Source organism: Pseudopodoces humilis, chromosome 3 (genome assembly GCF_049639895.1).
Source record: "Pseudopodoces humilis isolate 2021_Gansu_Grassland_sample_001 chromosome 3, ASM4963989v1, whole genome shotgun sequence".
NCBI classification, from domain to species: Eukaryota; Metazoa; Chordata; class Aves; order Passeriformes; family Paridae; genus Pseudopodoces; species Pseudopodoces humilis.
In genome coordinates, this window is record NC_142202.1 from 10,889,806 (window position 1) to 10,895,645 (window position 5,840).

Genomic DNA, 5,840 nt, shown 5'->3' on the forward strand with positions numbered 1-5,840 from the left:
CTACTCCCCACCCCCCAATTCCTTGTTTATTTTTACTCAAATGAAATTTTTTCATCATCTAGCAAGAAACAGAAAATACTGAAGTGCTGGTTGTTGCTGCTCCCCTGCCATGGCTACTTTGGCAACCTTGCCCTTGGCCCCTGCACCTTCTTGGCCCAGGCATCCCTAGGAAAGCCAGGGTGTCAGCAGGTAAGGAGGAGCTGGTCCCGTTTCCCTGTCCCCATCTGGAGGTTGTCTTTTTTGGATGCCACAGGAGGTACTTAAGATCCTCTGAGCCTGGCAAAGCAGCACGGCCACACCAGTGCATGGCCCCACATGGCCCCGCTGCCGTCACTTCCCAGGGCTCCTCGCCCTCCCTCCCCCGCCCTGTGCAATGCTAATTAAAAAGTCAGAAAGTCTGCAACGCCTTCTTCCAAGTGCACAGTCCTGGTTTTCACATGGGCACGCGAGGATGTGACCCGAAGATTATATAATTAGGAGGCTTTTGTTATGCTTGCCTTTCAAATCAGCGATTAGCATGTGACAGTCCCATCCTGGGAAATGTCAATCCACCATTGCTCTCTCTCTCTCTCTCTCCTTTCTTACACAGTGCTAATTCCCAGCTCTAGCAACTGCCAGTGCTGAAGGATCTTCAACTATCCTGGGGTGAGTTTAAAATGTACTCGGCTTGGGATGAATAGTGGGGTTAATTATGCCATTTTCCATATTATTGGAAAAAGCTAGAGCAAAAACTAATTATATTGTGTGTGCAGCTCATAAAATTATATTTAAAGTGTTTTGCATCTTCATTGCCCACAGTAATTTTTAGCTTATTTCTTCTGAGATTCTGAATGGAGATCTAGCTTCTTAGTATGCTGGACAATCTTGTTAGCCTGCATTTATAGTGAGGTCTCTAAAATAGTTAAAAAAGGCCTTTTATTTTGCTCTCACCATTTACAAGATAAATTGAAGTATCATGCTGAACTGCCTTATTTGGATGACAACAGCATTAGAGTTAGTTGGAGACAAAGTGCAAGAGTGATGAGAGTAAATAACTGATCTTTTGTTCTCTTTAGAGGACTGGGGGTTGTTCTCCAAGTGGGATATTTAAAACAGCCAGCAATCTCAGCAAGCAGCATTGAGACAGTCACCAGGAAGATCCCAAGCATTTATTTAGGAAAACTGTGGGTTCTTAACAACTGAAGCAGCAAAAGTGCACATGGATTCCCCTGCACTGTTACCCATGTCATGATTTCAGAAGCAGAATGGGACAGGAAGCCAGACAAATAGTAACTGTTGTGCTCCAAGGCTAGGCTATGAATGCTTTACTGAACCCTGCCTGTTTGCATGCTGAAGCTCGGTGTATTCCCTCAGTCTTTTTTGATCTGTGATCCTCTGCACAGCTGATTCTCTCCCCCCAGTTGTGCCATTCCATGCGGGGGGAGCGTTGGGAGGGGGAGCATGGTCACACAGATGCAGTTCAGGCTGCAGGACCTGCCTCCTCTCTCTGCACTGTGCATGGCTCTGTGCAGGAACCCCACTCCTGTGCTGCCTCAAGGGCACAACTCATGGGACCATCCCTCCATCCATCCATCCATCCATCCATCCATCCATCCATCCATCCATCCATCCATCCATCCATCCATCCATCCATCCCTCCCTCCCTCCCTCTCTCCCTCCCTTCTCCCTCAGGGATCTCATGGGAAGTGGGTGCTGGCCCAGGCTCTGTTAACAGGTTGGCTGCTGTGCTGGGCAGGAGGGGCTGCAGTGCCAGCTGCTCATGCAAGGCACCAGGGCAGGATTCTTTGCTGGTCACCAGTGGCCAGCAGCATGGCAATCACTAACAGCAGGGTTTTTTGTTTCCAGCAGATTTGTCTGCTGGAGGGGAGATAGAAACAAAAGGGGAAAATACATTCTTTTGCTGGGATGGAGGAATCTGGTGGCTTTAACACCTTCAAACTATTCTCTGGGCTTTGCTCTGGAGATATTATTCTGACTAGATAGGAGCTGCAGGAGTGTAAATGAGTTTTAGTGCTCAGCTCTGAAGAAACAAGCACATCTTTGCCATTTCTTGTCCCTGAAGCAGGGGACCTGGGCTTGAATTGCAGGCCAAGACAGCCTGGGAATGGCTCCATGTGACTGGGTAGTGAGCCTGGCCAGTGGGGAGCTTGCGGAGGAACAGTAACAGCTCCTTTGATGAAGGAACTACCCTGTGGTGGGCTGGCATGTTAGCCACAGGTGGATTTGCCACAGGTGGAGGCCTGGTAGTGTTTTAGGAAAGGAGCTTCATGGAGGGCTTGCGCTTGCTGCTGATGTGCACATGGATTCATGTTTGTGTATACAGGGAGGGACTTGCTCAGGACTGAGACAAAAACATGAAGGGGAGAATTCTGTCCAGCTTTTAACTCCCTCAAGGGTACTGTAAAGAAGATGGAGTCCAGAATATCCCCAGAGGTGCACAGTGAAAGGCAGAGGGTACAAGCTGCAACTAAGGGAAACCTCAACTGGATGTAAGGAAAAATATTCTTCTTCAGGGTGCTGGAGGGCCCAGAGTGGCTGTGAAGACTGCAGTATGGGAAATACCCAGACTTGAGCTGGACAGAGCCCTGAGGAAGTTTGACGTTAGTCTTGATTTGAGCAGGAAGTTGAACTAGAGCCATACAAGGGCTCCTGCTCACCTGGACTCTGCTGGGAGTTTAGGACTTGTCCACTGCCAGCAGAGGCATGATTTGACCAAGCAACCCCTGTCCAGGGTCTTAGGGCCAAATACCAATCCTATTTTCCAACCCATTTTTGCACTGTTTAGGCACAAGCCATTCACTGTTCAGCCAGCTCGGGCTCCCTGAAATCCTGGTCCTTCTTGAGGACAGTTAACAACTTCCCCACCCACAGTTGTGGGGAACAGAGAACAAACCTTCACTACAAACCAGGGCAAGGTTCATATTCTGTTCCAGTGATGAGGAAGAACTGAATAGTTTTGCTTCTTATGTTCAGCAATTCAGAAGAACGAGGGGAGAGAGGCGATGTTACATACTCAGTGAGTACAGCAGTGAGCCCTAAATGCTGGAAACTAGCCATTATTTAATGTAACAAAGAACCAAGGGGTAACTCGGGAAATTGCAGGCTGCAGATAGAGGACACACAAAGACAGTTACTCTGGTAGAACAGGTAAGATTTTCTGGACCCACTTTACCAAGGGCAACCTAATTTGCAGCACAGTCAGATAGCAAAACTCCTGGTTTGCCTGGAGCAGGAGGGGAAGGCGGCATCCCCGCTGTCCCAGTTTCAAAGACTCACTCCTGAGCTCTGCAGAGGACACAGACTGTGCTTAAACATATCTATCCTTAATAGAATAGTCAAAAAAATGCTAAAAATAATTGATTTCCAGCAAAATGCGATTTTGTTTTCAGTGAAAACAGAGGTTCATGTTTCTTTCATATCTGTTTTGTCTTTCCTACTTCTTCCCTTTCCCCCAGCATTGCAAAAGCAATTCTGAATTTTAAAACAAGTTCTCTTAAGCACACTAGTCCTAGTTCAACAGCCCAATAACAGAAGTCTCAGGAGTTTTCTATGGTGCTGACTAATTGAAATTGGGAGCAAAGTTTTAACAACTTTGTTACTGAAGTTGGATTTATAAGTCTGTTTTGCTCAGAGACACACACTTAAATACCTTGTCCTCAAAACTTTTAGAGAGATTTAGCTACTTTAAAAACAACTCATATTCTTGTCATTTTCTGGAATACCTAATACCAGAAAAAGAAAGAACTTTTTTCTTCTTAGATTTTTTTTTTATTATTATTTATTTTTGTTTGGTTGGTTTTTGTTTTTGTTTTTCCTAAAGAGGGCTGGAGCACACAGAATAGAGTGAGAACCTGATTGAATTGGGTTTGTCCAGCTTGGGGAAAGGAAGGCTGGGAGACTTCTACAGCCACCTGCAACTACTTAATAAGGGTTGCAGTCCAGAGAGCCAGGCTTTTCTCACAGTGAAAGGACAAATAGCCAAGGGCACAAACTCCAACAAAAGAAACCTAGACTGGCCATAAAGAAAACATTCTTCCTCATAAGAGCAGTGTAGCCCTGGAATGCAGATGCAGAAAGGTTGAGAATTCTCCAACTTGGGACCTTGACTAGGTGTGGCCCTGAGCAAGCTGGTCTAACTTTGGGGTTAGCCCTACTTTGACTCAGATAACTCCAGAGGTCCCTGCCCATCTAAACTCTGTAATGACTCTAAGAGTCTTCAGAACAAAAAAAAAATAACTGTTATACTATCAGCTGATTGAAAGCAGATGTAACAAACTCCAAGATTTATCTCACTGTGGAAGCTTTCCCAGGCTATTTGTACAAAATCCCACTTCAAAGGTCCCTCCACCTTTGCTCAGGTTTTTCACATGCCTCACCAAGGGATCCTCTGTCCTGAGAAGTCAGTGGATCTTCTTAGCAAGTGATCTTATAAACAGCTCTTTTGCAAATAAGTTTATCTTTTCATTAACCCTCAATCTTAAGATGATGCTTAACCCCAAGTCTGTGCTGGAAGCCTTTCAATCCACACCATACCCTCCAGCAAGAGGCTAGCTGTGTATTCTGGGGCACTGATAGTGCCACCACCCTCCTCTCAATTCCACACTCAAAAGCTCTCAGGTTTAATGTGTGGGGCCCAAAGCTATACTGCTGACTGCACCAGAAGCACCTGCTTCTGCTCTGATTTCCAGTAGCCACACAGGACTCCTGCATATTTTGCAGTTCTCCCATCTGTTTAATGCCATGTGCCTTTCTCTGTGCCTGCTTCCCTGAACACATCACCCCAGACTTCTCTGAACCACCTTGGCAGAGCTATGCCAGCAGAGCTATGCTGGCCACTCCAGCCCCATTAGCAAAGCCAAGGATGACTCACATCAGCCTTCTGCATAGCTGTGTCCAACAGGAGGGAGGTAGGAGGTTATTGGTAGAGTCCTAAATCACATCTGGTTTCCTAGTAAGGCTGGACAAAAAAGCAGACTTGGATCAAACCCTGTGAAGGGGAAGTGTGGATGTGGGGAGGGCCCATGTTGATAAATGTGAGCTGCTACAATCCATCTTTCTGTGTCTCTGCCCGTGTCATTAATCAGGCATCAGGGTCCTAATCCCAATACCAGGTGAGTGATGAGGAGCTTTACCACGGGATTGGCTTGGGCACAGTACCATGCCCTGTTGTCCCTGGCTCCCACAGAGGCCACACTTCTGCCATCGAGGTGCCTTGCAGCAGTTCCAGTCAGGGAGGCAATGGCAGAGAAAGCAGGCACAGCAGTACAAATGCCTCCTAAAGTGCTGGCAGAATTGTGAAGCAGCATTCTGAAGGCAGTATTTCTGTGGCTCAAACACAGGTCTGAAGCACACTTTTGGTGACTGGTTGCACAGCAAAAAGCTGGCTCTTTGATGCAGAACACCCGTGCAAGATGTTCATGTGCTGTTCAAACTACAGCATATTTTGATTCAGTTCATAGAGGAAGAATTTTGCTGAGAAAACTGTTAGTAGGACTACATAGAGCCTTTTAGTCACCTGTCCATGGAAGCACAAATGGCCTGGGGCTGGGAGGGAAGCATTTGTATCAGCATCCACTCTGTGGAGGTACTGTGAACCTTAGCAGATCTTCAGGATGCTTTATTCTCTCTCCAGTCCCTCCTTTCTCTGTTGTCTGAACTTTGAGCAGCTCTGCTCAATTAAACCCTTTCTGCATCTTTCTGCACTCAGGGTTCAGATCAGCTGACCCACCCCAGGGCTCACATGTGGGCAGCTCTAAGCCATGGGATGTTCCCAGTGACCAGCCAGAGCCCTCCAGAGTGAGGACAGGAGTCCCTGCAAGGACGCACACCCCATAGCAGCC